Source organism: Dendrobates tinctorius, unplaced genomic scaffold (assembly GCF_039654945.1).
Source record: "Dendrobates tinctorius isolate UK_male_01 unplaced genomic scaffold, ASM3965494v1 ptg000250l, whole genome shotgun sequence".
Classification (NCBI taxonomy): Eukaryota; Metazoa; Chordata; class Amphibia; order Anura; family Dendrobatidae; genus Dendrobates; species Dendrobates tinctorius.
Window position 1 is genome coordinate 22,846,707 of NW_027361917.1, and position 25,055 is coordinate 22,871,761.

General features: G+C 49.5%; 57 non-coding genes across 57 annotated transcripts; all 57 read left to right on the forward strand.

Annotated features, from left to right (window-relative positions):
* Positions 1-273: 273 nt before the first annotated feature.
* On the forward strand, positions 274-389 carry LOC141064133 (U5 spliceosomal RNA). The gene has a single exon (XR_012225373.1). It is a non-coding gene; the product is annotated as a U5 spliceosomal RNA (small nuclear RNA).
* A 313-nt stretch (positions 390-702) lies between these two features.
* Positions 703-818, forward strand: LOC141063955 (U5 spliceosomal RNA). Its single transcript, XR_012225214.1, has one exon. It is a non-coding gene; the product is annotated as a U5 spliceosomal RNA (small nuclear RNA).
* A 314-nt stretch (positions 819-1,132) lies between these two features.
* Positions 1,133-1,248, forward strand: LOC141063738 (U5 spliceosomal RNA). Its single transcript, XR_012225020.1, has one exon. It is a non-coding gene; the product is annotated as a U5 spliceosomal RNA (small nuclear RNA).
* Positions 1,249-1,562: 314 nt separating this feature from the next.
* LOC141064367 (U5 spliceosomal RNA) lies at positions 1,563-1,678 on the forward strand. The gene has a single exon (XR_012225585.1). It is a non-coding gene; the product is annotated as a U5 spliceosomal RNA (small nuclear RNA).
* A 308-nt stretch (positions 1,679-1,986) lies between these two features.
* LOC141065161 (U5 spliceosomal RNA) lies at positions 1,987-2,102 on the forward strand. Its single transcript, XR_012226303.1, has one exon. It is a non-coding gene; the product is annotated as a U5 spliceosomal RNA (small nuclear RNA).
* A 313-nt stretch (positions 2,103-2,415) lies between these two features.
* LOC141063950 (U5 spliceosomal RNA) lies at positions 2,416-2,531 on the forward strand. The gene has a single exon (XR_012225209.1). It is a non-coding gene; the product is annotated as a U5 spliceosomal RNA (small nuclear RNA).
* A 314-nt stretch (positions 2,532-2,845) lies between these two features.
* On the forward strand, positions 2,846-2,961 carry LOC141064928 (U5 spliceosomal RNA). Its single transcript, XR_012226090.1, has one exon. It is a non-coding gene; the product is annotated as a U5 spliceosomal RNA (small nuclear RNA).
* Positions 2,962-3,274: 313 nt separating this feature from the next.
* On the forward strand, positions 3,275-3,390 carry LOC141063668 (U5 spliceosomal RNA). Its single transcript, XR_012224957.1, has one exon. It is a non-coding gene; the product is annotated as a U5 spliceosomal RNA (small nuclear RNA).
* A 314-nt stretch (positions 3,391-3,704) lies between these two features.
* LOC141063866 (U5 spliceosomal RNA) lies at positions 3,705-3,820 on the forward strand. The gene has a single exon (XR_012225135.1). It is a non-coding gene; the product is annotated as a U5 spliceosomal RNA (small nuclear RNA).
* A 314-nt stretch (positions 3,821-4,134) lies between these two features.
* On the forward strand, positions 4,135-4,250 carry LOC141064139 (U5 spliceosomal RNA). Its single transcript, XR_012225378.1, has one exon. It is a non-coding gene; the product is annotated as a U5 spliceosomal RNA (small nuclear RNA).
* A 314-nt stretch (positions 4,251-4,564) lies between these two features.
* Positions 4,565-4,680, forward strand: LOC141064336 (U5 spliceosomal RNA). The gene has a single exon (XR_012225557.1). It is a non-coding gene; the product is annotated as a U5 spliceosomal RNA (small nuclear RNA).
* A 771-nt stretch (positions 4,681-5,451) lies between these two features.
* LOC141064663 (U5 spliceosomal RNA) lies at positions 5,452-5,562 on the forward strand. The gene has a single exon (XR_012225853.1). It is a non-coding gene; the product is annotated as a U5 spliceosomal RNA (small nuclear RNA).
* A 314-nt stretch (positions 5,563-5,876) lies between these two features.
* LOC141063787 (U5 spliceosomal RNA) lies at positions 5,877-5,992 on the forward strand. Its single transcript, XR_012225064.1, has one exon. It is a non-coding gene; the product is annotated as a U5 spliceosomal RNA (small nuclear RNA).
* A 313-nt stretch (positions 5,993-6,305) lies between these two features.
* LOC141064732 (U5 spliceosomal RNA) lies at positions 6,306-6,421 on the forward strand. Its single transcript, XR_012225916.1, has one exon. It is a non-coding gene; the product is annotated as a U5 spliceosomal RNA (small nuclear RNA).
* A 314-nt stretch (positions 6,422-6,735) lies between these two features.
* On the forward strand, positions 6,736-6,851 carry LOC141064521 (U5 spliceosomal RNA). Its single transcript, XR_012225724.1, has one exon. It is a non-coding gene; the product is annotated as a U5 spliceosomal RNA (small nuclear RNA).
* Positions 6,852-7,165: 314 nt separating this feature from the next.
* Positions 7,166-7,281, forward strand: LOC141064103 (U5 spliceosomal RNA). The gene has a single exon (XR_012225346.1). It is a non-coding gene; the product is annotated as a U5 spliceosomal RNA (small nuclear RNA).
* Positions 7,282-7,595: 314 nt separating this feature from the next.
* On the forward strand, positions 7,596-7,711 carry LOC141064642 (U5 spliceosomal RNA). Its single transcript, XR_012225834.1, has one exon. It is a non-coding gene; the product is annotated as a U5 spliceosomal RNA (small nuclear RNA).
* Positions 7,712-8,025: 314 nt separating this feature from the next.
* LOC141065026 (U5 spliceosomal RNA) lies at positions 8,026-8,141 on the forward strand. The gene has a single exon (XR_012226178.1). It is a non-coding gene; the product is annotated as a U5 spliceosomal RNA (small nuclear RNA).
* A 314-nt stretch (positions 8,142-8,455) lies between these two features.
* On the forward strand, positions 8,456-8,571 carry LOC141065070 (U5 spliceosomal RNA). The gene has a single exon (XR_012226217.1). It is a non-coding gene; the product is annotated as a U5 spliceosomal RNA (small nuclear RNA).
* Positions 8,572-8,885: 314 nt separating this feature from the next.
* On the forward strand, positions 8,886-9,001 carry LOC141064556 (U5 spliceosomal RNA). Its single transcript, XR_012225757.1, has one exon. It is a non-coding gene; the product is annotated as a U5 spliceosomal RNA (small nuclear RNA).
* A 313-nt stretch (positions 9,002-9,314) lies between these two features.
* Positions 9,315-9,430, forward strand: LOC141064238 (U5 spliceosomal RNA). The gene has a single exon (XR_012225468.1). It is a non-coding gene; the product is annotated as a U5 spliceosomal RNA (small nuclear RNA).
* Positions 9,431-9,743: 313 nt separating this feature from the next.
* LOC141064245 (U5 spliceosomal RNA) lies at positions 9,744-9,859 on the forward strand. The gene has a single exon (XR_012225475.1). It is a non-coding gene; the product is annotated as a U5 spliceosomal RNA (small nuclear RNA).
* Positions 9,860-10,172: 313 nt separating this feature from the next.
* On the forward strand, positions 10,173-10,288 carry LOC141063740 (U5 spliceosomal RNA). The gene has a single exon (XR_012225021.1). It is a non-coding gene; the product is annotated as a U5 spliceosomal RNA (small nuclear RNA).
* A 314-nt stretch (positions 10,289-10,602) lies between these two features.
* LOC141064221 (U5 spliceosomal RNA) lies at positions 10,603-10,718 on the forward strand. Its single transcript, XR_012225453.1, has one exon. It is a non-coding gene; the product is annotated as a U5 spliceosomal RNA (small nuclear RNA).
* A 314-nt stretch (positions 10,719-11,032) lies between these two features.
* Positions 11,033-11,148, forward strand: LOC141064090 (U5 spliceosomal RNA). The gene has a single exon (XR_012225334.1). It is a non-coding gene; the product is annotated as a U5 spliceosomal RNA (small nuclear RNA).
* A 303-nt stretch (positions 11,149-11,451) lies between these two features.
* LOC141063847 (U5 spliceosomal RNA) lies at positions 11,452-11,567 on the forward strand. Its single transcript, XR_012225118.1, has one exon. It is a non-coding gene; the product is annotated as a U5 spliceosomal RNA (small nuclear RNA).
* Positions 11,568-11,880: 313 nt separating this feature from the next.
* LOC141064570 (U5 spliceosomal RNA) lies at positions 11,881-11,996 on the forward strand. The gene has a single exon (XR_012225769.1). It is a non-coding gene; the product is annotated as a U5 spliceosomal RNA (small nuclear RNA).
* A 314-nt stretch (positions 11,997-12,310) lies between these two features.
* Positions 12,311-12,426, forward strand: LOC141064170 (U5 spliceosomal RNA). The gene has a single exon (XR_012225407.1). It is a non-coding gene; the product is annotated as a U5 spliceosomal RNA (small nuclear RNA).
* A 314-nt stretch (positions 12,427-12,740) lies between these two features.
* Positions 12,741-12,856, forward strand: LOC141064988 (U5 spliceosomal RNA). Its single transcript, XR_012226143.1, has one exon. It is a non-coding gene; the product is annotated as a U5 spliceosomal RNA (small nuclear RNA).
* Positions 12,857-13,169: 313 nt separating this feature from the next.
* LOC141063904 (U5 spliceosomal RNA) lies at positions 13,170-13,284 on the forward strand. The gene has a single exon (XR_012225169.1). It is a non-coding gene; the product is annotated as a U5 spliceosomal RNA (small nuclear RNA).
* Positions 13,285-13,598: 314 nt separating this feature from the next.
* On the forward strand, positions 13,599-13,711 carry LOC141064721 (U5 spliceosomal RNA). Its single transcript, XR_012225906.1, has one exon. It is a non-coding gene; the product is annotated as a U5 spliceosomal RNA (small nuclear RNA).
* Positions 13,712-14,025: 314 nt separating this feature from the next.
* On the forward strand, positions 14,026-14,141 carry LOC141064463 (U5 spliceosomal RNA). Its single transcript, XR_012225672.1, has one exon. It is a non-coding gene; the product is annotated as a U5 spliceosomal RNA (small nuclear RNA).
* Positions 14,142-14,455: 314 nt separating this feature from the next.
* On the forward strand, positions 14,456-14,571 carry LOC141064095 (U5 spliceosomal RNA). Its single transcript, XR_012225338.1, has one exon. It is a non-coding gene; the product is annotated as a U5 spliceosomal RNA (small nuclear RNA).
* Positions 14,572-14,885: 314 nt separating this feature from the next.
* On the forward strand, positions 14,886-15,001 carry LOC141064727 (U5 spliceosomal RNA). The gene has a single exon (XR_012225911.1). It is a non-coding gene; the product is annotated as a U5 spliceosomal RNA (small nuclear RNA).
* A 303-nt stretch (positions 15,002-15,304) lies between these two features.
* LOC141063918 (U5 spliceosomal RNA) lies at positions 15,305-15,420 on the forward strand. Its single transcript, XR_012225181.1, has one exon. It is a non-coding gene; the product is annotated as a U5 spliceosomal RNA (small nuclear RNA).
* Positions 15,421-15,734: 314 nt separating this feature from the next.
* LOC141064533 (U5 spliceosomal RNA) lies at positions 15,735-15,850 on the forward strand. The gene has a single exon (XR_012225735.1). It is a non-coding gene; the product is annotated as a U5 spliceosomal RNA (small nuclear RNA).
* A 313-nt stretch (positions 15,851-16,163) lies between these two features.
* Positions 16,164-16,279, forward strand: LOC141064568 (U5 spliceosomal RNA). Its single transcript, XR_012225768.1, has one exon. It is a non-coding gene; the product is annotated as a U5 spliceosomal RNA (small nuclear RNA).
* Positions 16,280-16,592: 313 nt separating this feature from the next.
* LOC141064502 (U5 spliceosomal RNA) lies at positions 16,593-16,708 on the forward strand. Its single transcript, XR_012225707.1, has one exon. It is a non-coding gene; the product is annotated as a U5 spliceosomal RNA (small nuclear RNA).
* Positions 16,709-17,024: 316 nt separating this feature from the next.
* On the forward strand, positions 17,025-17,140 carry LOC141065038 (U5 spliceosomal RNA). The gene has a single exon (XR_012226189.1). It is a non-coding gene; the product is annotated as a U5 spliceosomal RNA (small nuclear RNA).
* A 313-nt stretch (positions 17,141-17,453) lies between these two features.
* LOC141063868 (U5 spliceosomal RNA) lies at positions 17,454-17,569 on the forward strand. Its single transcript, XR_012225137.1, has one exon. It is a non-coding gene; the product is annotated as a U5 spliceosomal RNA (small nuclear RNA).
* Positions 17,570-17,882: 313 nt separating this feature from the next.
* LOC141064030 (U5 spliceosomal RNA) lies at positions 17,883-17,998 on the forward strand. Its single transcript, XR_012225282.1, has one exon. It is a non-coding gene; the product is annotated as a U5 spliceosomal RNA (small nuclear RNA).
* A 314-nt stretch (positions 17,999-18,312) lies between these two features.
* Positions 18,313-18,428, forward strand: LOC141064897 (U5 spliceosomal RNA). Its single transcript, XR_012226062.1, has one exon. It is a non-coding gene; the product is annotated as a U5 spliceosomal RNA (small nuclear RNA).
* A 314-nt stretch (positions 18,429-18,742) lies between these two features.
* LOC141064440 (U5 spliceosomal RNA) lies at positions 18,743-18,858 on the forward strand. Its single transcript, XR_012225651.1, has one exon. It is a non-coding gene; the product is annotated as a U5 spliceosomal RNA (small nuclear RNA).
* A 322-nt stretch (positions 18,859-19,180) lies between these two features.
* LOC141064601 (U5 spliceosomal RNA) lies at positions 19,181-19,296 on the forward strand. Its single transcript, XR_012225798.1, has one exon. It is a non-coding gene; the product is annotated as a U5 spliceosomal RNA (small nuclear RNA).
* Positions 19,297-19,609: 313 nt separating this feature from the next.
* Positions 19,610-19,725, forward strand: LOC141064843 (U5 spliceosomal RNA). Its single transcript, XR_012226013.1, has one exon. It is a non-coding gene; the product is annotated as a U5 spliceosomal RNA (small nuclear RNA).
* A 314-nt stretch (positions 19,726-20,039) lies between these two features.
* On the forward strand, positions 20,040-20,155 carry LOC141065236 (U5 spliceosomal RNA). Its single transcript, XR_012226370.1, has one exon. It is a non-coding gene; the product is annotated as a U5 spliceosomal RNA (small nuclear RNA).
* A 314-nt stretch (positions 20,156-20,469) lies between these two features.
* Positions 20,470-20,585, forward strand: LOC141063878 (U5 spliceosomal RNA). Its single transcript, XR_012225146.1, has one exon. It is a non-coding gene; the product is annotated as a U5 spliceosomal RNA (small nuclear RNA).
* A 314-nt stretch (positions 20,586-20,899) lies between these two features.
* LOC141064635 (U5 spliceosomal RNA) lies at positions 20,900-21,015 on the forward strand. The gene has a single exon (XR_012225828.1). It is a non-coding gene; the product is annotated as a U5 spliceosomal RNA (small nuclear RNA).
* A 314-nt stretch (positions 21,016-21,329) lies between these two features.
* Positions 21,330-21,445, forward strand: LOC141064805 (U5 spliceosomal RNA). Its single transcript, XR_012225981.1, has one exon. It is a non-coding gene; the product is annotated as a U5 spliceosomal RNA (small nuclear RNA).
* Positions 21,446-21,759: 314 nt separating this feature from the next.
* On the forward strand, positions 21,760-21,875 carry LOC141065071 (U5 spliceosomal RNA). Its single transcript, XR_012226218.1, has one exon. It is a non-coding gene; the product is annotated as a U5 spliceosomal RNA (small nuclear RNA).
* Positions 21,876-22,189: 314 nt separating this feature from the next.
* LOC141063884 (U5 spliceosomal RNA) lies at positions 22,190-22,305 on the forward strand. Its single transcript, XR_012225150.1, has one exon. It is a non-coding gene; the product is annotated as a U5 spliceosomal RNA (small nuclear RNA).
* A 314-nt stretch (positions 22,306-22,619) lies between these two features.
* Positions 22,620-22,735, forward strand: LOC141064453 (U5 spliceosomal RNA). Its single transcript, XR_012225663.1, has one exon. It is a non-coding gene; the product is annotated as a U5 spliceosomal RNA (small nuclear RNA).
* Positions 22,736-23,049: 314 nt separating this feature from the next.
* On the forward strand, positions 23,050-23,165 carry LOC141063623 (U5 spliceosomal RNA). Its single transcript, XR_012224916.1, has one exon. It is a non-coding gene; the product is annotated as a U5 spliceosomal RNA (small nuclear RNA).
* A 314-nt stretch (positions 23,166-23,479) lies between these two features.
* Positions 23,480-23,595, forward strand: LOC141064148 (U5 spliceosomal RNA). Its single transcript, XR_012225387.1, has one exon. It is a non-coding gene; the product is annotated as a U5 spliceosomal RNA (small nuclear RNA).
* A 313-nt stretch (positions 23,596-23,908) lies between these two features.
* LOC141063917 (U5 spliceosomal RNA) lies at positions 23,909-24,024 on the forward strand. Its single transcript, XR_012225180.1, has one exon. It is a non-coding gene; the product is annotated as a U5 spliceosomal RNA (small nuclear RNA).
* Positions 24,025-24,337: 313 nt separating this feature from the next.
* On the forward strand, positions 24,338-24,453 carry LOC141064884 (U5 spliceosomal RNA). Its single transcript, XR_012226050.1, has one exon. It is a non-coding gene; the product is annotated as a U5 spliceosomal RNA (small nuclear RNA).
* Positions 24,454-24,767: 314 nt separating this feature from the next.
* Positions 24,768-24,883, forward strand: LOC141064797 (U5 spliceosomal RNA). The gene has a single exon (XR_012225974.1). It is a non-coding gene; the product is annotated as a U5 spliceosomal RNA (small nuclear RNA).
* Positions 24,884-25,055: the final 172 nt, after the last annotated feature.

A 25,055-nucleotide genomic window follows, 5' to 3' on the forward strand; every position in this document is an offset into this window, starting at 1 on the left:
TGGGGTTTTGGTGGGAGACTGTACTCTGGGGCTGCTGGGAAATGTCTCTCATTTGAATATTGTAGCAGTAGATGGCCTTCTTCCAGGCAGCGGGACATGTGGCTCTCTGGCAGCACGATGGAGCTGAACACGGAGCAGCCTGCGGAAAATGGGCTGTTTGTTGCCGTTTTTGTTTTTCCATAACAAAACCACGCACCCACTTCTAGGTGGTCTCCCTGGGCCAAATGAGGGCTGTGCCCATGGTGGTAGGTCAGGAGGAAGCATTTGCCCAGTATACTCTGGTTTCTCTTCAGAACGTAAAAATCTTTCGCCTTTTACTAAAGATTTCCATGGAGAGAAACTAAACTGAGTTTTGTGGCAATTTTTGCACGCTTAAGCTTGCTGGGGCTTCCTTAAATGGGTTCAACAACAGAATGAAGGAATGAGTGGGTGGGTTTTGGTGGGAGACTGTACTATGGGGCTGCTGGGAAACGTCTCTCATTTGAATATTGTAGCAGTGGATGGCCTTCTTCCAGGCAGCGGGACATGTGACTCTCTGGCAGCAGGATGGAGCAGAACACAGAGCAGCCTGCGGAAAATGGGCTGTGTGTTGCCGTTTTTGTTTTTCCATAGCCAAACCATGCACCCACTTCTAGGTGGTCTCCCTGGGCCAAATGAGGGCTGCGTCCATGGTGGTAGGTCTGGAGTAAGCCCTTGCCCAGTATACTGTGGCTTTTCTTCAGAACGTAAAAATCTTTTGCCTTTTACTAAAGATTTCCGTGGAGAGAAGCAAAACTGAGTTTTGTGGCAATTTTTGCACGCTCCAGCTTGCTGGGGCTTCCTTAAATGGGTTCAACAACAGAATGAAGGAATGAGTGGGTGGGGTTTTGGTGGGAGACTGTACTCTGGGGCTGCTGGGAAATGTCTCTCATTTGAATATTGTAGCAGTGGATGGCCTTCTTCCAGTCAGCGGGACATGTGACTCTCTGGCAGCACGATGGAGCTGAACACGGAGCAGCCTGCGGAAAATGGGCTGTGTGTTGCCATTTTTGTTTTTCCATAGCCAAACCACGCACCCACTTCTAGGTGGTCTCCCTGGGCCAAATGAGGGCTGCGTCCATGGTGGTAGGTCAGGAGGAAGCCCTTGCCCAGTATACTCTGGCTTCTTTTCAGAACGTAAAAATCTTTCACCTTTTACTAAAGATTTCCGTGGAGAGAAGCAAAACTGAGTTTTGTGGCAATTTTTGCACGCTCCAGCTTGCTGGGGCTACCTTAAATGGGTTCAACAACAGAATGAAGGAATGAGTGGGTGGGGTTTTGGTGGGAGACTGTACTCTGGGGCTGATGGGAGATGCTTCTCATTTGAATATTGTAGCAGTGGATGGCCTTCTTCCAGGCAGCGGGACATGTGACTCTCTGGCAGCAGGATGGAGCTGAACACAGAGCAGCCTGCGGAAAATGGGCTGTGTGTTGCCGTTTTTGTTTTTCCATAGCCAAACCACGCACCCACTTCTAGGTGGTCTCCCTGGGCCAAATGAGGGCTGTGCCCATGGTGGTAGGTCAGGAGGAAGCCTTTGCCCAGTATACTCTGGCATCTCTTCAGAACGTAAAAATCTTTCGCCTTTTACTAAAGATTTCCGTGGAGAGAACAAAAACTGAGTTTTGTGGCAATTTTTGCACGCTCCAGCTTGCTGGGGTTTCCTTAACTGGGTTCAACAACAGAATGAAGGAATGAGTGGGTGGGGTTTTCGTGGGAGACTGTACTCTGGGGCTGCTGGGAAATGTCTCTCATTTGAATATTGTAGCAGTGGATGGCGTTCTTCCAGGCAGCGGGACAGGTGACTCTCTGGCAGCAAGATGGAGATGAACACGGAGCAGCCTGCGAAAAATGGGCTGTGTGTTCCTGTTTTTGTTTTTCCATAGCCAAACCACGCACCCACTTCTAGGTGGTCTCCCTGGGCCAAATGAGGGCTGTGGTGGTATGTCAGGAGGAAGCCCTTGCCCAGTATACTCTGGCTTCTTTTCAGAACGTAAAAATCTTTTGCCTTTTACTAAAGATTTCCGTGGAGAGAAACAAAACTGAGTTTTGTGGCAATTTTTGCATGCTCCAGCTTGCTGGGGCTTCCTTAAATGGGTTCAACAACAGAATGAAGGAATGAGTGGGTGGGTTTTTGTGGGAGACTGTACTATGGGGCTGCTGGGAAATGTCTCTCATTTGAATATTGTAGAAGTGGATGGCCTTCTTCCAGGCAGCGGGACATGTGACTCTCTGGCAGCAGGATGGAGCTGAACACAGAGCAGCCTGCGGAAAATGGGCTGTGTGTTGCCGTTTTTGTTTTTCCATAGCCAAACCGCGCACCCACTTCTAGGTGGTCTCCCTGGGCCAAATGAGGGCTGTGCCCATGGTGGTAGGTCAGGAGGAAGCCCTTGCCCAGTATACTCTGGCTTCTTTTCAGAACGTAAAAATCTTTCACCTTTTACTAAAGATTTCCGTGAATAGAAGCAAAACTGAGTTTTGTGGCAATTTTTGCACGCTCCAGTTTGTTGGGGATATCTTAAATGGGTTCAACAACAGAATGAAGGAATGAGTGGGTGGGGTTTTGGTGGGAGACTGTACTCTGGGGCTGATGGGAGATGCCTCTCATTTGAATATTGTAGCAGGGGATGGCCTTCTTCCAGGCAGGTGACAGGTGACTCTCTGGCAGCAAGATGGAGCTGAACACGGAGCAGCCTGCGGAAAATGGGCTGTGTGTTCCCGTTTTTGTTTTTCCATAGCGAAACCACGCACCCACTTCTAGGTGGTCTCCCTGGGCCAAATGAGGGCTGTGCCCATGGTGGTAGGTCAGGAGGAAGCCCTTGCCTGGCCTTACTCTGGCTTCTCTTCAGAACGTAAAAATCTTTCGCCTTTTACTAAAGATTTCCGTGGAGAGAAACAAAACTGAGTTTTGTAGCAATTTTTGCACGCTCCAGCTTGCTGGGGCTTCCTTAAATGGGTTCAACAACAGAATGAAGGAATGAGTGGGTGGGTTTTGGTGGGAGACTGTACTCTGGGGCTGCTGGGAAATGTCTCTCATTTGAATATTGTAGCAGTGGATGGCCTTCTTCCAGGCAGCGGGACATGTGACTCTCTGGCAGCAGGATGGAGCTGAACACAGAGCAGCCTGCGGAAAATGGGCTGTGTGTTGCCGTTTTTGTTTTTCCATAGCCAAACCACGCACCCACTTCTAGGTGGTCTCCCTGGGCCAAATGAGGGCTGTGCCCATGGTGGTAGGTCAGGAGGAAGCCCTTGCCCAGTATACTCTGGCTTCTCTTCAGAACGTAAAAATCTTTCGCCTTTTACTAAAGGTTTCCGTGGAGAAAAGCAAAACTGAGTTTTCTGACAATTTTTGCACGCTCCAGCTTGCTGGGGCTTCCTTAAATGGGTTCAACAACAGAATGAAGGAATGAGTGGGTGGGGTTTTGGTGGGAGACTGTACTCTGGGGCTGCTGGGAAATGTCTCTCATTTGAATATTGTAGCAGTGGATTGTCTTCTTCCAGGCAGTGGGACATGTGACTCTCTGGCAGCACGATGGAGCTGAACACGGAGCAGCCTGCGGAAAATGGGCTGTGTGTTGCCGTTTTTGTTTTTCCATAGCCAAACCACGCACCCACTTTTAGGTGGTCTCCCTGGGCCAAATGAGGGCTGTGCCCATGGTGGTAGGTCAGGAGGAAGCCCTTGCCCAGTATACTCTGGCTTCTCTTCAGAACGTAAAAATCTTTCGCCTTTTACTAAAGATTTCCGTGGAGAGAAGCAAAACTGAGTTTTGTGGCAATTTTTGCACGCTCCAGCTTGCTGGGGCTTCCTTAAATGGTTGCAACAACAGAATGAAGGAATGAGTGGGTGGGGTTTTGGTGGGAGACTGTACTCTGGGGCTGCTGGGTAATGTCTCTCATTTGAATATTGTAGCAGTGGATGGACTTCTTCCAGGCAGCGGGACATGTGACTCTCTGGCAGCACGATGGAGCAGAACACGGAGCAGCCTGTGGAAAATGGGCTGTGTGTTGCCGTTTTTGTTTTTCCATAGCCAAACCACGCACCCACTTCTAGGTGGTCTCCCTGGGCCAAATGAGGGCTGCATCCATGGTGGTAGGTATGGAGAAAGCCCTTGCCCAGTATACTCTGGCTTTTTTTTAGAACGTAAAAATCTTTTGCCTTTTACTAAATATTTCCGTGGAGAGAAGCAAAACTGAGTTTTGTGGCAATTTTTGCACGCTCCAGCTTGCTGGGGCTTCCTTAAATGGGTTCAACAACAGAAGGAAGGAATGAGTGGGTGGGGTTTTGGTGGGAGACTGTACTCTGGGGCTGCTGGGAAATGTCTCTCATTTGAATATTGTAGCAGTGGATGGCTTTCTTCCAGGCAGCGGGACATGTGACTCTCTGGCAGCACGATGGAGCTGAACACAGAGCAGCCTGCGGAAAATGGGCTGTGTGTTGCCATTTTTGTTTTTCCATAGCCAAACCACGCACCCACTTCTTGGTGGTCTCCCTGGGCCAAATGAGGGCTGTGCCCATGGTGGTAGGTCAGGAGGAAGCCCTTGCACAGAATACTCTGGCTTCTTTTCAGAACGTAAAAATCTTTCACCTTTTACTAAAGAATTCCGTGGAGAGAAGCAAAACTGAGTTTTGTGGCAATTTTTGCACGCTCCAGCTTGCTGGGGCTACCTTAAATGGGTTCAACAACAGAATGAAGGAATGAGTGGGTGGGGTTTTGGTGGGAGACTGTACTCTGGGGCTGATGGGAGATGCCTATCATTTGAATATTGTAGCAGAGGATGGCGTTCTTCCAGGCAGCGGGACAGGTGACTCTCTGGCAGCAAGATGGAGCTGAACACGGAGCAGCCTGCGGAAAATGGGCTGTGTGTTGCCGTTTTTGTTTTTCCATAGCCAAACCACGCACCCACTTCTAGGTGGTCTCCCTGGGCCAAATGAGGGCTGTGCCCATGGTGGTACGCTCCAGCTTGCTGGGGCTTCCTTAAATGGGTTCAACAACAGAATGAAGGAATGAGTGGGTGGGTTTTGGTGGGAGACTGTACTATGGGGCTGCTGGGAAATGTCTCTCATTTGAATATTGTAGCAGTGGATGGCCTTCTTCCAGGCAGTGGGACATGTGACTCTCTGGCAGCAGGATGGAGCTGAACACAGAGAACTCTGCGGAAAATGGGCTGTGTGTTGCCGTTTTTGTTTTTCCATAGCCAAACCACGCACCCACTTCTAGGTGGTCTCCCTGGGCCAAAAAGAGGGCTTTGCCCATGGTGGTAGGTCAGGAGGAAGCAAGATGGAGCTGAACACGGAGCAGCCTGCGGAAAATGGGGTGTGTGTTGCCGTTTTTGTTTTTCCATAGCCAAACCACGCACCCACTTCTAGGTGGTCTCCCTGGGCCAAATGAGGGCTGTGCCCATGGTGGTAGGTCAGGAGGAAGCCCTTGCCCAGTATACTCTGGCTTCTCTTCAGAACGTAAAAATCTTTTGCCTTTTACTAAAGATTTCCGTGGAGAGAAACACAGTTTTGTGGCAATTTTTGCACGCTCCAGCTTGCTGGGGCTTCCTTAAATGGGTTCAACAACAGAATGAAGGAATGAGTGGGTGGGTTTTGGTGGGAGACTGTACTATGGGGCTGCTGGGAAATGTCTCTCATTTGAATATTGTAGCAGTGGATGGCCTTCTTCCAGGCAGCTGGACATGTGACTCTCTGGCAGCAGGATGGAGCTGAACACAGAGCACCCTGCGGAAAATGGGCTGTGTGTTGCCGTTTTTGTTTTTCCATAGCCAAACCACGCACCCACTTCTAGGTGGTCTCCCTGGGCCAAATTGAGGGCTGTGCCCATGGTGGTAGGTCAGGAGGAAGCCCTTGCCCAGTATACTCTGGCTTCTCTGCAGAACGTAAAAATCTTTTGCCTTTTACTAAAGATTTCCGTGGAGAGAAACAAAACTGAGTTTTGTGGCAATTTTTGCACGCTCCAGCTTGCTGGGGCTTCCTTAAATGGGTTCAACAACAGAATGAAGGAATGAGTGGGTGGGTTTTGGTGGGAGACTGTACTATGGGGGTGCTGGGAAATGTCTCTCATTTGAATATTGTAGCAGTGGATGGCCTTCTTCCAGGCAGCGGGACATGTGACTCTCTGGCAGCAGGATGGAGCTGAACACAGAGCACCCTGCGGAAAATGGGCTGTGTGTTGCCGTTTTTGTTTTTCCATAGCCAAATCACGCACCCACTTCTAGGTGGTCTCCCTGGGCCAAATGAGGGCTGCGGTCATGGTGGTAGGTCTGGAGGAAGCCCTTGCGCAGTATACGCTGGCCTTTCTTCAGAACGTAAAATTCTTTCGCCTTTTACTAAAGATTTCCATGTAGAGAAGCAAAACTGAGTTTTGTGGCAATTTTTGCACGCTCCAGCTTGCTGGGGCTTCCTTAAATGGGTTCAACAACAGAAGGAAGGAATGAGTGGGTGGGGTTTTGGTGGGAGACTGTACTCTGGGGCTGCTGGGAAATGTCTCTCATTTGAATATTGTAGCAGTGGATGGCGTTCTTCCAGGCAGCGGGACAGGTGACAATCTGGCAGCAAGATGGAGCTGAACACGGAGCAGCCTGCGGAAAATGGGCTGTGTGTTGCCGTTTTTGTTTTTCCATAGCCAAACCACGCACCCACTTCTAGGTGGTCTCCCTTGGCCAAATGAGGGCTGTGCCCATGGTGGTAGGTCATGGGGAAGCCCTTGCCCAGTATACTCTGGCTTCTCTTCAGAACGTAAAAATCTTTTGCCTTTTACTAAAGATTTCCGTGGAGACAAACAAAACTGAGTTTTGTGGCAATTTTTGCACGCTCAAACTTGCTGGGGTTTTCTTAAATGGGTTCATCAACAGAATGAAGGAATGAGTGGGTGGGGTTTTGGTGGGAGACTGTACTCTGGGGCTGCTGGGAAATGTCTCTCATTTGAATATTGTAGCAGTGGATGGCGTTCTTCCAGGCAGCGGGACATGTGAGTTTCTGGCAGCAGGATGGAGATGAACACGGTGCAGCCTGTGGAAAATGGGCTGTGTGTTGCCGTTTTTGTTTTTCCATAGCCAAACCATGCACCCACTTCTAGGTGGTCTCCCTGGGCCAAATGAGGGCTGTCCCCATGGTGGTAGGTCAGGAGGAAGCATTTGCCCAGTATACTCTGGCTTCTCTTCAGAACGTAAAAAGTTTTTGCCTTTTACTAAAGATTTCCGTGTAGAGAAGCAAAACTGAGTTTTGTGGCAATTTTTGCACGCTCCAGCTTGCTGGGGCTTCCTTAAATGGGTTCAACAACAGAATGAAGGAATGAGTGGGTGGGGTTTTGGTGGGAGACTTTATTCTGGGGCTGATGGGAAATGCCTCTCATTTGAATATTGTAGCAGTGGATGGCATTCTTCCAGGCAGCGGGACATGTGACTCTCTGTCAGCAGGATGGAGCTGAACATGGAGCAGCCTGCGGAAAATGGGCTGTGTGTTGCCGTTTTTGTTTTTCCGTAGCCAAACCACGCACCCACTTCTAGGTGGTCTCCCTGGGCCAAATGAGGGCTGCGTCCATGGTGGTAGGTCTGGAGGAAGCCCTTGCCCAGTATACTCTTGCTTTTCTTCAGAACTTAAAAATCTTTTGCCTTTTATTAAAGATTTCCGTGGAGAGACGCAAAACTGAGTTTTGTGGCAATTTTTGCACGCTCCAGCTTGCTGGGGCTTCCTTAAATGGGTTCAACAACAGAATGAAGGAATGAGTGGGTGGGGTTTTGGTGGGAGACTGTACTCTGGGGCTGCTGGGAAATGTCTCTCATTTGAATATTGTAGCAGTGGATGGCCTTCTTCCAGGCAGCGGGACATGTGACTCTCTGGCAGCACGATGGAGCTGAACACGGAGCAGCCTGTGGAAAATGGGCTGTGTGTTGCCATTTTTGTTTTTCCATAGCCAAACCACGCAACCACTTCTAGGTGGTCTCCCTGGGCCAAATGAGGGCTGTGCACATGGTGGTAGGTCAGGAGGAAGCCTTTGACCAGTATACTCTGGCTTCTTTTCAGAACGTAAAAATCTTTCGCCTTTTACTAAAGATTTCCGTGGAGAGAAGCAAAACTGAGTTTTGTGGCAATTTTTGCACGCTCCAGCTTGCTGGGGTTTTCTTAAATGGGTTCAACAACAGAATGAAGGAATGAGTGGGTGGGGTTTTGGTGGGAGACTGTACTCTGGGGCTGCTGGGAAATGTCTCTCATTTGAATATTGTAACAGTGGACGGCCTTGTTCCAGGCAGCGGTACATGTGACTCTCTGGCAGCAGGATGGAGCTGTACACGGAGCAGCCTGCGGAAAATGGGCTGTGTATTGCCGTTTTTGTTTTTCCATAGCCAAACCACGCACCCACTTCTAGGTGGTCTTCCTGGGCCAAATGAGGGCTGTGCCCATGGTGGTAGGTCAGGAGGAAGCCATTGCCCAGTATACTCTGGCTTCTCTTCAGAACGTAAAAATCTTTCGCCTTTTACTAAAGATTTCCGTGGAGAGAAGCAAAACTGAGTTTTGTGGCAGTTTTTGCACGCTCCAGCTTGCTGGGGTTTCCTTAAATGGGTTCAACAACAGAATGAAGGAATGAGTGGGTGGGGTTTTGGTGGGAGACTGTACTCTGGGGCTGCTGGGAAATGTCTCTCATTTGAATATTGTAGCAGTGGATGGCCTTCTTCCAGGCAGCGGGGCATGTTACTCTCTGGCAGCACGATGGAGCTGAACACGGAGCAGCCTGCGGAAAATGGGCTGTGTGTTGCCATTTTTGTTTTTCCATAGCCAAACCACGCACCCACTTCTAGGTGGTCTCCCTGGGCCAAATGAGAGCTGTGCCCATGGTGGTAGGTCAGGAGGAAGCCCTTGCCCAGTATACTCTGGCTTCTCTTCAGAAAGTAAAAATCTTTTGCCTGTTACTAAAGGTTTCCGTGGAGAGAAACAAAACTGAGTTCTGTGGCAATTTTTGCATGCTCCAGCTTGCTGGGGCTTCCTTAAATGGGTTCAACAACAGAATGAAGGAATGAGTGGGTGGGTTTTGGTGGGAGACTGTACTATGGGGCTGTTGGGAAATATCTCTCATTTGAATATTGTAGCAGTGGATGGCCTTCTTCCAGGCAGCGGGACATGTGACTCTCTGGCAGCAGGATGGAGCTGAACACAGAGCAGCCTGCGGAAAATGGGCTGTGTGTTGCCGTTTTTGTTTTTCCATAGCCAAACCACGCACCCACTTCTAGGTGGTCTCCCTGGGCCAAATGAGGGTTGTGCCCATGGTGGTAGGTCAGGAGGAAGCCCTTGCCCAGTATACTCTGGCTTCTCTTCAGAACGTAAAAATCTTTTGCTTTTTACTAAAGATTTCCGTGGAGCGAAACAAAACTGAGTTTTGTGGCAATTTTTGCACGCTCCAGCTTGCTGGGGCTTCCTTAAATGGGTTCAACAACAGAATGAAGGAATGAGTGGGTGGGTTTTGGTGGGAGACTGTACTATGGGGCTGCTGGGAAATGTCTCTCATTTGAATATTGTAGCAGTGGATGGCCTTATTCCAGGCAGCGGGACATGTGACTCTCTGGCAGCAGGATGGAGCTGAACACAGAGCAGCCTGCGGAAAATGGGCTGTGTGTTGCCGTTTTTGTTTTTCCATAGCCAAACCACGCACCCACTTCCAGGTGGTCTCCATGGGCCAAATGAGGGCTGTGCCCATGGTGGTAGGTCAGGAGGAAGCCCTTGCCCAGTATACTCTAGCTTCTTTTCAGAACGTAAAAATCTTTCACCTTTTACTAAAGATTTCCGTGGAGAGAAGCAAAACTGAGTTTTGTGGCAATTTTTACACGCTCCAGCTTCCTGGGGCTTTCTTAAATGGGTTCAACAACAGAATGAAGGAATGAGTGGGTGGGGTTTTGGTGGGAGACTGTACTCTGGGGCTGCTGGGAAATGTCTCTCATTTGAATGTTGTAGCAGTGGATGGCCTTTTCCAGGCAGCGGGACATGTGACTCTCTGGTAGCACGATGGAGCTGAACACGGAGCAGCCTGCGGAAAATGGGCTGTGTGTTGCCATTTTTGTTTTTCCATAGCCAAACCACGCACCCACTTCTAGGTGGTCTCCCTGGGCCAAATGAGGGCTGCGTCCATGGTGGTAGGTCAGGAGGAAGCCCTTGCCCAGTATACTCTGGCTTCTTTTCAGAACGTAAAAATCTTTCACCTTTTACTAAAGATTTCCGTGGAGAGAAGCAAAACTGAGTTTTGTGGCAATTTTTGCACGCTCCAGCTTGCTGGGGCTACCTTAAATAGGTTCAACAACAGAATGAAGGAATGAGTGGGTGGGGTTTTGGTGGGAGACTGTACTCTGGGGCTGATGGGAGATGCCTCTCATTTGAATATTGTAGCAGTGGATGGCCTTCTTAAAGGCAGCGGGACATGTGACTCTCTGGCAGCAGGATGGAGCTGAACACAGAGCAGCCTGCGGAAAATGGGCTGTGTGTTGCCGTTTTTGTTTTTCCATAGCCAAACCACGCACCCACTTCTAGGTGGTCTCCCTGGGCCAAATGAGGGCTGTGCCCATGGTGGTAGGTCTGGAGGAAGCCCTTTGCCAGTATACTCTGGCTTTTCTTCAGAACGTAAAAATCTTTAGCTTTTTACTAAAGATTTCCGTGGAGAGAAGCAAAACTGAGTTTTGTGGCAATTTTTGCACGCTCTAGCTTGCTGGGGCTTCCTTAAATGGGTTCAACAACAGAATGAAGGAATGAGTGGGTGGGGTTTTGGTGGGAGACTGTACTCTGGGGCTGCTGGGAAATGTCTTTCATTTGAATATTGTAGCTGTGGATGGCCTTCTTCCAGGCAGCGGGACATGTGACTCTCTGGCAGCACGATGGAGCTGAACACGGAGCAGCCTGCGGAAAATGGGCTGTGTGTTGCCGTTTTTGTTTTTCCATAGCAAAACCACGCACCCACTTCTAGGTGGTCTCCCTGGGCCAAATGAGGGCTGCGGCCATGTTGGTAGGTCTGAAGGAAGCCTTTGCCCAGTATACTTTTGCTTTTCTTCAGAACGTAAAAATCTTTTGCCTTTTACTAAAGATTTCCGTGGAGAGAAGCAAAACTGAGTTTTGTGGCAATTTTTGCACGCTCCAGCTTGCTGGGGTTTCCTTAAATGGGTTCAACAACAGAATGAAGGAATGAGTTGGTGGGAGACTGTACTCTGGGGCTGCTGGGAAATGTCTCTCATTTGAATATTGTAGCAGTGGATGGCGTTCTTCCAGGCAGCGGGACAGGTGACTCTCTGGCAGCAAGATGGAGCTGAACACGGAGCAGCCTGCGGAAAATGGGCTGTGTGTTCCCGTTTTTGTTTTTCCATAGCCAAACCACGCACACACTTCTAGGTGGTCTCCCTGGGCCTAATGAGGGCTGTGCCCATGGTGGTATGTCAGGAGGAAGCCCTTGCCCAGTATACTCTGGCTTCTCTTCAGAACGTAAAAATCTTTTGTCTTTTACTAAAGATTTCCGTGGAGAGAAACAAAACTGAGTTTTGTGGCAATTTTTGCACGCTCCAGCTTGCTGGGGCTTCCTTAAATGGGTTCAACAACAGAATGAAGGAATGAATGGGTGGCTTTTGGTGGGAGCCTGTACTATGGGGCTGCTGGGAAATGTCTCTCATTTGAATATTGTAGCAGTGGATGGCCTTCTTCCAGGCAGCGGGACATGTGACTCTCTGGCAGCAGGATGGAGCTGAACACAGAGCAGCCTGAGGAAAATGGGCTGTGTGTTGCCATTTTTGTTTTTCCATAGCCAAACCACGTACCCACTTCTAGGTGGTCTCCCTGGGCCAAATGAGGGCTGTGCCCATGGTGGTAGGTCAGGAGGAAGCCCTTTCCCAGTATACTCTGGCTTCTCTTCGGAACGTAAAAATCTTTCGCCTATTACTAAAGATTTCCGTGGCGAGAAGCAAAACTGAGTTTTGTGGCAATCTTTGCACGCTCCAGCTTGCTGGTGCTTCCATAAATGGGTTCAACAACAGAATGAAGGAATGAGTGGGTGGGGTTTTGGTGGGAGACTGTACTCTGGGGCTGCTGGGAAATGTCTCTCATTTGAATATTGTAGCAGTGGATGGCGTTCTTCCAGGCAGCGGGACAGGTGACAATCTGGCAGCAAGATGGAGCTGAACACGGAGCAGCCTGCGGAAAATGGGCTGTGTGTTGCCGTTTTTGTTTTTCCATAGCCAAATCACGCACCCACTTCTAGGTGGTCTCCCTGGGCCAAATGAGGGCTGTGCCCATGGTGGTAGGTCAGGAGGAAGCCCTTGCCCAGTATACTCTGTCTTCTCTTCAGAACGTAAAAATCTTTCGCCTTTTACTAAAGATTTCCGTGGAGAGAAGCAAAACTGAATTTTGTGGCAATTTTTGCACGCTTCAGCTTGCTGGGGCTTCCTTAAATGGGTTCAACAACAGAATGAAGGAATGAGTGGGTGGGGTTTTGGTGGGAAACTGTACTCTGGGGCTGCTGGGAAATGTCTCTCATTTGAATATTGTAGCAGTGGATGGCCTTCTTCCAGGCAGCGGGACATGTGACTCTCTGGCAGCAAGATGGAGCTGAACACGGAGCAGCCTGCGGAAAATGGGCTGTGTGTTGCCGTTTTTGTTTTTCCATAGCCAAACCACGCACCCACTTCTAGGTGGTCTCCCTGGGCCAAATGAGGGCTGTGCCCATGGTGGTAGGTCAGGAGGAAGCCCTTTCCCAGTATACTCTGGCTTCTCTTCAGAACGTAAAAATCTTTCGCCTTTTACTAAAGATTTCCGTGGAGAGAAACAAAACTGAGTTTTGTGGCAATTTTTGCACGCTCCAGCTTGCTGGGGCTTCCTTAAATGGGTTCAACAACAGAATGAAGGAATGAGTGGGTGGGTTTTGGTGGGAGACTGTACTCTGGGGCTGCTGGGAAATGTCTCTCATTTGAATATTGTAGCAGTGGATGGCCTTCTTCCAGGCAGCGGGACATGTGACTCTCTGGCAGCAGGATGGAGCTGAACACAGAGCAGCCTGCGGAAAATGGGTTGTGTGTTGCCGGTTTTGTTTTTCCATAGCCAAACCACGCACCCACTTCTAGGTGGTCTCCCTGGGCCAAATGAGGGCTGCGTCCATGGTGGTAGGTCTGGAGGAAGCCCTTGCCCAGTATACTCTGGCTTTTCTTCAGAACGTAAAAATCTTTTGCCTTTTACTAAAGATTTCCTTGGAGAGAAGCAAAACTGAGTTTTGTGCAATTTTTGCACGCTCCAGCTTGCTGGGGCTTCCTTGAATGGGTTCAACAACAGAATGAAGGAATGAGTGGGTGGGGTTTTGGTGGGAGACTGTACTCTGGGGCTGCTGGGAAATGTCTCTCATTTGAATATTGTAGCAGTGGATGGCCTTCTTACAGGCAGCGGGACATGTGACTCTCTGGCAGCACGATGTTGCTGAACACGGAGCAGCCTGCGGAAAATGGGCTGTGTGTTGCCATTTTTGTTTTTCCATAACCAAACCACGCACCCACTTCTAGGTGGTCTCCCTGGGCCAAATGAGGGCTGTGCCCTTGGTGGTAGGTCAGGAGGAAGCCCTTTCCCAGTATACTCTGGCTTTTCAGAACGTAAAAATCTTTCACCTTTTACTAAAGATTTCCGTGGATAGAAGCAAAACTGAGTTTTGTGGCAATTTTTGCACGCTCCAGCATGCTGGGGCTACCTTAAATGGGTTCAACAACAGAATGAAGGAATGAGTGGGTGGGGTTTTGGTGGGAGACTGTACTCTGGGGCTGATGGGAGATGCCTCTCATTTGATTATTGTAGCAGTGCATGGCCTTCTTCCAGGCAGCGGGACAGGTGACTCTCTGGCAGCAAGATGGAGCTGAACACGGAGCAGCCTGCGGAAAATGGGCTGTGTGTTCCCGTTTTTGTTTTTCCCTAGCTAAACCACGCACCCACTTCTAGGTGGTCTCCCTGGGCCAATTGAGGGCTGTGCCCATGGTGGTAGGTCAGGAGGAAGCCCTTGCCCAGTATACTCTGGCTTCTCTTCAGAAAATAAAAATCTTTTGCATTTTACTAAAGATTTCCGTGGAGAGAAACAAAACTGAGTTTTGTGGCAATTTTTGCACGCTCCAGCTTGCTGGGGCTTCCTTAAATGTGTTCAACAACAAAATGAAGGAATGAGTGGGTGGGGTTTTGGTGGGAGACTGTACTCTGGGGCTGCTGGGAAATGTCTCTCATTTGAATATTGTAGCAGTGGATGGCGTTGTTCCAGGCAGCGGGACAGGTGACAATCTGGCAGCAAGATGGAGCTGAACACGGAGCAGCCTGTGGAAAATGGGCTGTGTGTTGCCATTTTTGTTTTTCCATAGCCAAACCATGCACCCACTTCTAGGTGGTCTCCCTGGGCCAAATGAGGGCTGTGCCCATGGTGGTAGGTCAGGAGGAAGCCCTTACCCAGTATACTATGGCTTCTGTTCAGAACGTAAAAATCTTTCGCCTTTTACTAAAGATTTCCGTGGAGAGAAGCAAAACTGAGTTATGTGGCAATTTTTGCACGCTCCAGCTTGCTGGGGCTATCTTAAATGGGTTCAACAACAGAATGAAGGAATGAGTGGGCGGGATTTTGGTAGGAGACTGTACTTTGGGGCTGATGGGAGATGCCTCTCATTTGAATATTGTAGCAGTGGATGGCATTCTTCCAGGCAGCGGGACATGTGACTTTCTGACAGCAGGATGGAGCTGAACATGGAGCAGCCTGTGGAAAATGTGCTGTGTGTTGCCGTTTTTGTTTTTCCATAGCCAAACCACGCACCCACTTCTAGGTGGTCTCCCTGGGCCAAATGAGGGCTGTGCCCATGGTGGTAGGTCAGGAGGAAGCCCTTGCCCAGTATACTCCGGCTTCTCTTCAGAACGTAAAAATCTTTCGCCTTTTACTAAAGATTTCCGTGGAGAGAAGCAAAACTGAGTTTTATGGCAATTTTTGCACGCTCCAGCTTGCTGGGGTTTCCTTAAATGGGTTCAACAACAGAATGAAGGAATGAGTTGGTGGGAGACTGTACTCTGGGGCTGCTGGGAAATGTCTCTCATTTGAATATTGTAGCAGTGGATGTCGTTCTTCCAGGCAGCGGGACAGGTGACTCTCTGGTAGCAAGATGGAGCTGAACACGGAGCAGCCTGCGGAAAATGGGCTGTGTGTTCCCGTTTTTGTTTTTCCATAGCCAAACCACGCACCCACTTCTAGGTTGTCTCCCTGGGCCAAATGAGGGCTGTGCCCATGGTGGTAGGTCAGGAGGAAGCCCTTGCCCAGTATACTCTGGCTTCTCTTCAGAACGTAAAAATCTTTCGCCTTTTGCTAAAGATTTCCGTGGAGAGAAGCAAAACTGAGATTTGTGGCAATTTTTGCACGCTCCAGCTTGCTGGGGCTTCCTTAAGTGGGTTCAACAACAGAATGAAGGAATGAGTGGGTGGGGTTTTGGTGGGAGACTGTATTCTGGGGCTGATGGGAAATGCCTCTCATTTGAATATTGTAGCAGTGGATGGCATTCTTCCAGGCAGCGGGACATGTGACTCTCTGGCAGCACGATGGAGCTGAACACGGAGCAGCCTGCGGAAAATGGGCTGTGTGTTGCTATTTTTGTTTTTCCATAGCCAAACCACGCACCCACTTCTAGGTGGTCTCCCTGGGCCAAATGAGGGCTGTGCCCATGGTGGTAGGTCAGGAGGAAGCCCTTGCCCAGTATACTCTGGCTTCTTTTCAGAACGTAAAAATCTTTCACCTTTCACTAAAGATTTCCGTGGAGAGAAGCAAAACTGAGTTTTGTGGCAATTTTTGCTTTCTCCAGCTTGCTGGGGCAACCTTAAATGGGTTCAACAACAGAATGAAGGAATGAGTGGGTGGGGTTTTGGTGGGAGACTGTACTCTGGGGCTGATGGGAGATGCCTCTCATTTGAATATTGTAGCAGTGGATGGCCTTCTTCCAGGCAGCGGGACATGTGACTTTCTGGCAGCAGGATGGAGCTGAACACGGAGCAGCCTGCGGAAAATGGGCTGTGTGTTGCCGTTTTTGTTTTTCCATAGCCAAACCACGCACCTACTTCTAGGTGGTCTCCCTGGGCCAAATGAGGGCTGTGCCCATGGCCGTAGGTCAGGAGGAAGCCCTTGCTAGTATACTCTGGCTTCTCTTCAGAACGTAAAAATCTTTTGCCTTTTACTTAAGATTTCCGTGGACAGAAACAAAACTGAGTTTTGTGGCAATTTTTGCACGCTCCAGCTTGCTGGGGCTTCTTTAAATGGGTTCAACAACAGAATGAAGGAATGAGTGGGTGGGTTTTGGTGGGAGACTGTACTATGGGGCTGCTGGGAAATGTCTCTCATTTGAATATTGTAGCAGTGGATGGCCTTCTTCCAGGCAGCGGGACATGTGACTCTCTGGCAGCAGGATGGAGCTGAACACAGAGCAGCCTGCGGAAAATGGGCTGTGTGTTGCCGTTTTTGTTTTTCCATAGCCAAACCACGCACCCACTTCTAGGTGGTCTCCCTGGGCCAAATGAGGGCTGTGCCCATGGTGGTAGGTCAGGAGGAAGCCCTTGCCCAGTAAACTCTGGCTTCTCTTCAGTATGTAAAAATCTTTCGCCTTTTACAAAAGATTTTCGTGTAAAGAAGCAAAACTGAGTTTTCTGGCAATTTTTGCACGCTCCAGCTTGCTGGGGCTACCTTAAATGGGTTCAACAACAGAATGAAGGAATGAGTGGGTGGGGTTTTGGTGGGAGACTGTACTCTGGGGCTGATGGGAGATGCCTCTCATTTGAATATTGTAGCAGTGGATGGCCTTCTTCCAGGCAGCGGGACATGTGACTTTCTGGCAGCAGGATGGAGCTGAACACGGAGCAGCCTGCGGAAAATGGGCTGTGTTTTTTGCCGTTTTTGTTTTTCCATAGCCAAACCACGCACCCACTTCTAGGTGGTCTCCCTGGGCCAAATGAGGGCTGTGCCCATGGTGGTAGGTCAGGTGGAAGCCCTTGCCCAGTATACTCTGGCTTCTCTTCAGAATGTAAAAATCTTTCGCCTTTTACTAAAGATTTCCGTGGAGAGAAGCAACACTGAGTTTTGTGGCAATTTTTGCACGCTCCAGCTTGCTGGGGTTTCCTTAAATGGGTTCAACAACAGAATGAAGGAATGAGTGGGTGGGGTTTTGGTGGTTGACTGGACTCTGGGGCTGCTGGAAAATGTCTCTTATTTGAATATTGTAGCAGTGGATGGCGTTCTTCCAGGCAGCAGGACAGGTGACTCTCTGGCAGTAAGATGGAGCTGAACACAGAGCAGCCTGCGGAAAATGGGCTGTGTGTTGCCGTTTTTGTTTTTCCATAACCAAACCACGCACCTACTTCTAGGTGGTCTCCCTGGGCCAAATGAGGGCTGTGCCCATGGCGGTAGGTCAGGAGGAAGCCCTTGCCAGTATACTCTGGCTTCTCTTCAGAACGTAAAAATCTTTTGCCTTTTACTAAAGATTTCCGTGGACAGAAACAAAACTGAGTTTTGTGGCAATTTTTGCACGCTCCAGCTTGCTGGGGCTACCTTAAATGGGTTCAACAACAGAATGAAGGAATGAGTGGGTGGGTTTTGGTGGGAGACTGTACTATGGGGCTGCTGGGAAATGTCTCTCATTTGAATATTGTAGCAGTGGATGGCCTTCTTCCAGGCAGCGGGACATGTGACTCTCTGGCAGCAGGATGGAGCTGAACACAGAGCAGCCTGCGGAAAATGGGCTGTGTGTTGCCGTTTTTGTTTTTCCATAGCCAAACCACGCACCCACTTCTAGGTGGTCTCCCTGGGCCAAATGAGGGCTGTGCCCATGGTGGTAGGTCAGGAGGAAGCCCTTGCCCAGTATACTCTGGCTTCTCTTCAGAATGTAAAAATCTTTCGCCTTTTACAAAAGATTTCCGTGTAAAGAAGCCAAACTGAGTTTTCTGGCAATTTTTGCACGCTCCAGCTTGCTGGGGCTACCTTAAATGGGTTCAACAACAGAATGAAGGAATGAGTGGTTGGGGTTTTGGTGGGAGACTGTACTCTGGGGCTGATGGGAGATGCCTCTCATTTGAATATTGTAGCAGTGGATGGCCTTCTTCCAGGCAGCGGGACATGTGACTCTCTGGCAGCAGGATGGAGCTGAACACGGAGCAGCCTGCGGAAAATGGGCTGTGTGTTGCCGTTTTTGTTTTTCCATAGCCAAACCACGCACCCACTTCTAGGTGGTCTCCCTGGGCCAAATGAGGGCTGCGTCCATGGTGGTAGGTATGGAGGAAGCCCTTGCTCAGTATACTCTGGCTTTTCTTCAGAACGTAAAAATCTTTCGCCTTTTACTAAAGATTTCCGTGGAGAGAAGCAAAACTGAGTTTTGTGGCAATTTTTGCACGCTCCAGCTTGCTGGGGCTTCCTTAAATGGGTTCAACAACAGAATGAAGGAATGAGTGGGTGGGGTTTTGGTGGGAGACTGTATTCTGGGGCTGATGGGAAATGCCTCTCATTTGAATATTGTAGCAGTGGATGGCATTCTTCCAGGCAGCGGGACATGTGACTCTCTGTCAGCAGGATGGAGCTGAACACGGAGCAGCCTGCGGAAAATGGAGTGTGTGTTGCCGTTTTTGTTTTTCCACAGCCAAACCACGCACCCACTTCTAGGTGGTCGCCCTGGGCCAAATGAGGGCTGCGTCCATGGTGGTAGGTCTGGAGGAAGCCCTTGCCCAGTATACTCTAGCTTTTATTCACAACGTAAAAATCTTTTGCATTTTACTAAAGATTTCCGTGGAGAGAAGCAAAACTGAGTTTTGTGGCAATTTTTGCACGCTCCAGCTTGCTGGGGCTTCCTTTAATGGGTTCAACAACAGAATGAAGGAATGAAGGAATGAGTGGGTGGGGTTTTGGTGGGAGACTGTACTCTGGGGCTGCTGGGAAATGTCTCTCATTTGAATATTGTAGCAGTGGATGGCCTTCTTCCAGGCAGCGGGACATGTGACTCTCTGGCAGCACGATGGAGCTGAACACGGAGCAGCCTGCGGAAAATGGGCTGTGTGTTGCCGTTTTTGTTTTTCCATAGCAAAACCACGCACCCACTTCTAGGTGGTCTCCCTGGGCCAAATGAGGGCTGTGCCCATGGTGGTAGGTCAGGAGGAAGCCCTTGCCCAGTATACTCTGGCTTTTTTTCAGAACGTAAAAATCTTTCACCTTTCACTAAAGATTTCCGTGGAAAGAAGCAAAACTGAGTTTTGTGGCAATTTTTGCACGCTCTGGCTTGCTGGGGCTACCTTAAACGGGTTCAACAACAGAATGAAGGAATGAGTGGGTGGGGTTTTGGTGGGAGACTGTACTCTGGGCTGACGGGAGATGCCTCTCATTTGAATATTGTAGCAGTGGATGTCCTTCTTCCAGGCAGCGGGACATGTGACTCTCTGGCAGCACGATGGAGCTGAACACGGAGCAGCCTGCGGAAAATGGGCTGTGTGTTGCCGTTTTTGTTTTTCCATAGCAAAACCACGCACCCACTTCTAGGTGGTCTCCCAGGGCCAAATGAGGGCTGTGCCCATGGTGGTAGGTCAGGAGGAAGCCCTTGCCCAGTATACTCTGGCTTCTTTTCAGAACGTAAAAATCTTTCGCCTTTTACTAAAGATTTCCGTGGAGAGAAGCAAAACTGAGTTTTGTGGCAATTTTTGCACGCTCCAGCTTGCTGGGGCTACCTTAAATGGGTTCAACAACAGAATGAAGGAATGAGTGGGTGGGGTTTTGGTGGGAGACTGTACTCTGGGGCTGATGGGAGATGCCTCTCATTTGAATAATGTAGCAGTGGATGGCCTTCTTCCAGGCAGCGGGACATGTGACTTTCTGGCAGCAGGATGGAGCTGAACACGGAGCAGCCTGCGGAAAATGGGCTGTGTGTTGCCGTTTTTGTTTTTCCATAGCCAAACCACGCACCCACTTCTAGGTGGTCTCCCTGGGCCAAATGAGGGCTGTGACCATGGTGGTAGGTCAGGAGGAAGCCATTGCCCAGCATACTCTGGCTTCTCTTCAGAACGTAAAAATCTTTCGCCTTTTACTAAAGATTTCCGTGGAGAGAAGCAACACTGAGTTTTGTGGCAATTTATGCACGCTCCAGCTTGCTGGGGTTTCCTTAAATGGGTTCAACAACAGAATGAAGGAATGAGTGGGTGGGGTTTTGGTGGGAGACTGTACTCTGGGGCTGCTGGGAAATGTTTCTCATTTGAATATTGTAGCAGTGGATGGCCTTCTTCCAGGCAGCGGGACATGTGACTCTCTGGCAGCACGATGGAGCTGAACACGGAGCAGCCTGCGTAAAATGGGCTGTGTGTTGCCGTTTTTGTTTTTCCATAGCCAAACCACGCACCCACTTCTAGGTGGTCTCCCTGGGCCAAATGAGGGCTGTGCCCATGGTGGTAGGTCAGGAGGAAGCCCTTGCCCAGTATACTCTGGCTTCTCTTCAGAACGTAAAAATCTTTCGCCTTTTACTAAAGATTTCCGTGGAGAGAAGCAAAACTGAGTTTTGTGGCAATTTTTGCACGCTCCAGCTTGCTGGGGCTTCCTTAAATGGGTTCAACAACAGAATGAAGGAATGAGTGGGTGGGGTTTTGGTGGGAGACTGTACTCTGGGGCTGCTGGGAAATGTCTCTCATTTGAATATTGTAGCAGTGGATGGCCTTCTTCCAGGCAGCGGGACATGTGACTCTCTGGCAGCAGGATGGAGCTGAACACGGAGCAGCCTGCGGAAAATGGGCTGTGTGTTGCCGTTTTTGTTTTTCCATAGCCAAACCACGCACCCACTTCTAAGTGGTCTCCCTGGGCCAAATGAGGGCTGCGTCCATGGTGGTAGGTCAGGAGGAACCCCTTGCCCAGTATACTCTGGCTTCTTTTCAGAACGTAAAAATCTTTCACCTTTTATTAAAGATTTCCGTGGAGAGAAGCAAAACTGAGTTTTGTGGCAATTTTTGCACGCTCCAGCTTGTTGGGGGAACCTTAAATGGGTTCAACAACAGAATGAAGGAATGAGTGGGTGGGGTTTTGGTGGGAGACTGTACTCTGGGGCTGATGGGAGATGCCTCTCATTTGAATATTGTAGCAGTGGATGGCCTTCTTCCAGGCAGCGGGACATGTGAGTTTCTGGCAGGAGGATGAAGCTGAACACGGAGCAGCCTGCGGAAAATGGGCTGTGTGTTGCCGTTTTTGTTTTTCCATAGCCAAATCACGCACCCACTTCTAGGTGGTCTCCCTGGGCCAAATGAGGGCTGCGGCCATGGTGGTAGGTCAGGAGGAAGCCCTTGCGCAGTATACTCTGGCTTTTCTTCCGAACGTAAAATTCTTTCGCCTTTTACTAAAGATTTAAATGGAGAGAAGCAAAACTGAGTTTTGTGGCAATTTCTGCACGCTCCAGCTTGCTGGGGCTTCCTTAAATGGGTTCAACAACAGAAGGAAGGAATGAGTGGGTGGGGTTTTGGTGGGAGACTGTACTCTGGGGCAGCTGGGAAATGTCTCTCATTTGAATATTGTAGCAGTGGATGGCGTTCTTGCAGGCAGCGGGACAGGTGACAATCTGGCAGCAAGATGGAGCTGAACACGGAGCAGCCTGCGGAAAATGGGCTGTGTGTTGCCGTTTTTGTTTTTCCATAGCCAAACCACGCATCCACTTCTAGGTGGTCTCCCTGGGCCAAATGAGGGCTGTGCCCATGGTGGTAGGTCAGGAGGAAGCCCTTGCCCAGTATACTCTGGCTTCTTTTCAGAATGTAAAAATCTTTCGCCTTTTACTAAAGATTTCCGTGGAGAGAAGCAAAACTGAGTTTTGTGGCAATTTTTGCACGCTCCAGCTTGCTGGGGCTATCTTAAATGGGTTCAACAGCAGAATGAAGGAATGAGTGGGTGGGGTTTTGGTGGGAGACTGTTCTCTGGGGCTGATGGGAGATGCCTCTCATTTGAATATTGTAGCAGTGGATGGCCTTCTTCCAGGCAGCGGGACATGTGACTTTCTGGCAGCAGGATGGAGCTGAACACGGAGCAGCCTGCGGAAAATGGGCTGTGTGTTGCCGTTTTTGTTTTTCCATAGCCAAACCACGCACCCACTTCGAGGTGGTGTCCCTGGGCCAAATGAGGGCTGTGCCCATGGTGGTAGGTCAGGAGGAAGCCCTTGCCCAGTATACTCTGGTTTCTCTTCAGAACGTAAAAATCTTTCGCCTTTTACTAAAAATTTCCGTGGAGAGAAGCAAAACTGAGTTTTGTGGCAATTTTTTCACGCTCCAGCTTGCTGGGGCTTCCTTAAATGGGATCAACAACAGAATGAAGGAATGAGTGGGTGGGGTTTTGGTGGGAGACTGTATTCTAGGGCTGATGGGAAATGTCTCTCATTTGAATATTGTAGCAGTGGATGGCATTCTTCCAGGCAGCGGGACATGTGACTCTCTGGCAGCAGGATGGAGCTGAACATGGAGCAGCCTGTGGAAAATGGGCTGTGTGTTGCCGTTTTTGTTTTTCCATAGCCAAACCACGCACCCAGTTCTAAGTGGTCTCCCTGGGCCAAAAGAGGGCTGCGTCCATGGTGGTAGGTCAGGAGGAAGCCCTTGCCCAGTATACTCTGGCTTCTTTTCAGAACGTAAAAATCTTTCACCTTTTACTAAAGTTTTCCGTGGAGAGAAGCAAAACTGAGTTTTGTGGCAATTTTTCCACGCTCCAGCTTGCTGGGGCTTCTTTAAATGGGTTCAACAACAGAATGAAGGAATGAGTGGGTGGGGTTTTGGTGGGAGACTGTATTCTGGGGCTGATGGGAGATGCCTCTCATTTGAATATTGTAGCAGTGGATGGCCTTCTTCCAGGCAGCGGGACATGTGAGTTTCTGGCAGCAGGATGAAGCTGAACACGGAGCAGCCTGCGGAAAATGGGCTGTGTGTTGCCGTTTTTGTTTTTCCATAGCCAAACCACGCACCCACTTCTAGGTGGTCTCCCTGGGCCCAATGAGGGCTGTGCCCATGGTGGTAGGTCAGGAGGAAGCCCTTGCCAAGTATAGTCTGGCTTCTCTTCAGAACGTAAAAATCTTTCGCCTTTTACTAAAGATTTCCGTGGAGAGAAGCAAAACTGAGTTTTGTGGCAATTTTTGCACGCTCCAGCTTGCTGGGGCTTCCTTAAATGGGTTCAACAACAGAATGAAGGAATGAGTGGGTGGGGTTTTGGTGGGAGACTGTATTCTGGGGCTGATGGGAAATGCCTCTCATTTGAATATTGTAGCAGTGGAAGGCATTCTTCCAGTCAGCGGGACATGTGACTTTCTGTCAGCAGGATGGAGCTGAACACGGAGCAGCCTGCGGAAAATGGGCTGTGTGTTGCCGTTTTTGTTTTTCCATAGCCAAACCATGCACCCACTTCTAGGTGGTCTCCCTGGGCCAAATGAGGGCTGTGCCCATGGTGGTAGGTCAGGAGGAAGCCCTTGCCCAGTATACTCTGGCTTGTCTTCAGAACGTAAAAATCTTTTGCCTTTTACTAAAGATTTCCGTGGAGAGAAGCGAAACTGAGTTTTGTGGCAATTTTTGCACGCTCCAGCTTGCTGGGGTTTCCTTAAATGGGTTCAACAACAGAATGAAGGAATGAGTGGGTGGGGTTTTGGTGGGAGACTGTGCTCTGGGGCTGCTGGGAAATGTCTCTCATTTGAATATTGTAGCAGTGGATGGCGTTCTTCCAGGCAGCGGGACAGGTGACTCTCTGGCAGCAAGATGGAGCTGAACACGGAGCAGCCTGCGGAAAATGGGCTGTGTGTTGCCGTTTTTGTTTTTCCATAGCCAAACCACGCACCTACTTCTAGGTGGTCTCCCTGGGTCAAATGAGGGCTGTGCCCATGGCGGTAGGTCAGGAGGAAGCCCATGGCAGTATACTCTGGCTTCTCTTCAGAACGTAAAAATCTTTTGCCTTTTACTAAAGATTACCGTGGAGAGAAACAAAACTGAGTTTTGTGGCAATTTTTGCACGCTCCAGCTTGCTGGGGCTTCCTTAAATGGGTTCAACAACAGAATGAAGGAATGAGTGGGTGGGTTTTGGTGGGAGACTGTACTATGGGGCTGCTGGGAAATGCCTCTCATTTGAATATTGTAGCAGTGGATGGCATTCTTCCAGGCAGCGGGACATGTGGCTCTCTGGCAGCAGGATGGAGCTGAACACAGAGCAGCCTGCGGAAAATGGGCTGTGTGTTGCCGTTTTTGTTTTTCCATAGCCAATCCACGCACCCACTTCTAGGTGGTCTCCCTGGGCCAAATGAGGGCTGTGCCCATGGTGGTAGGTCAGGAGGAAGCCCTTGCCCAGTATACTCTGGCTTCTCTTCAGAACGTAAAAATCTTTCGCCTTTTACTAAAGATTTCCGTGGAAAGAAGCTAAACAGAGTTTTCTGGCAATTTTTGCACGCTCCAGCTTGCTGGGGCTTCCTTAAATGGTTTCAACAACAGAAGGAAGGAATGAGTGGGTGGAGTTTTGGTGGGAGACTGTACTCTGGGGCTGCTGGGAAATGTCTCTCATTTGAATATTGTAGCAGTGGATGGCCTTCTTCCAGGCAGCGGGACATGTGACTCTCTGGCAGCACGATGGAGCTGAACACGGAGCAGCCTGCGGAAAATGGGCTGTGTGTTGCCGTTTTTGTTTTTCCATAGCAAAATCACGCACCCACTTCTAGGTGGTCTCCCTGGGCCAAATGAGGGCTGCGACCATGGTGGTAGGTCAGGAGGAAGCCCTTGCGCAGTATTCTCTGGCTTTTCTTCAGAACGTAAAATTTTTTCGCCTTTTACTAAAGATTTTAATGGAGAGCAGCAAACCTGAGTTTTGTGGCAATTTTTGCACGCTCCAGCTTGTTGGGGCTTCCTTAAATGGGTTCAACAACAGAATGAAGGAATGAGTGGGTGGGGTTTTGGTGGGAGACTGTACTCTGGGGCTGCTGGGAAATGTCTCTCATTTGAATATTGTAGCAGTGGATGGCGTTCTTCCAGGCAGCGGGACAGGTGACAATCTGGCAGCAAGATGGAGCTGAACAC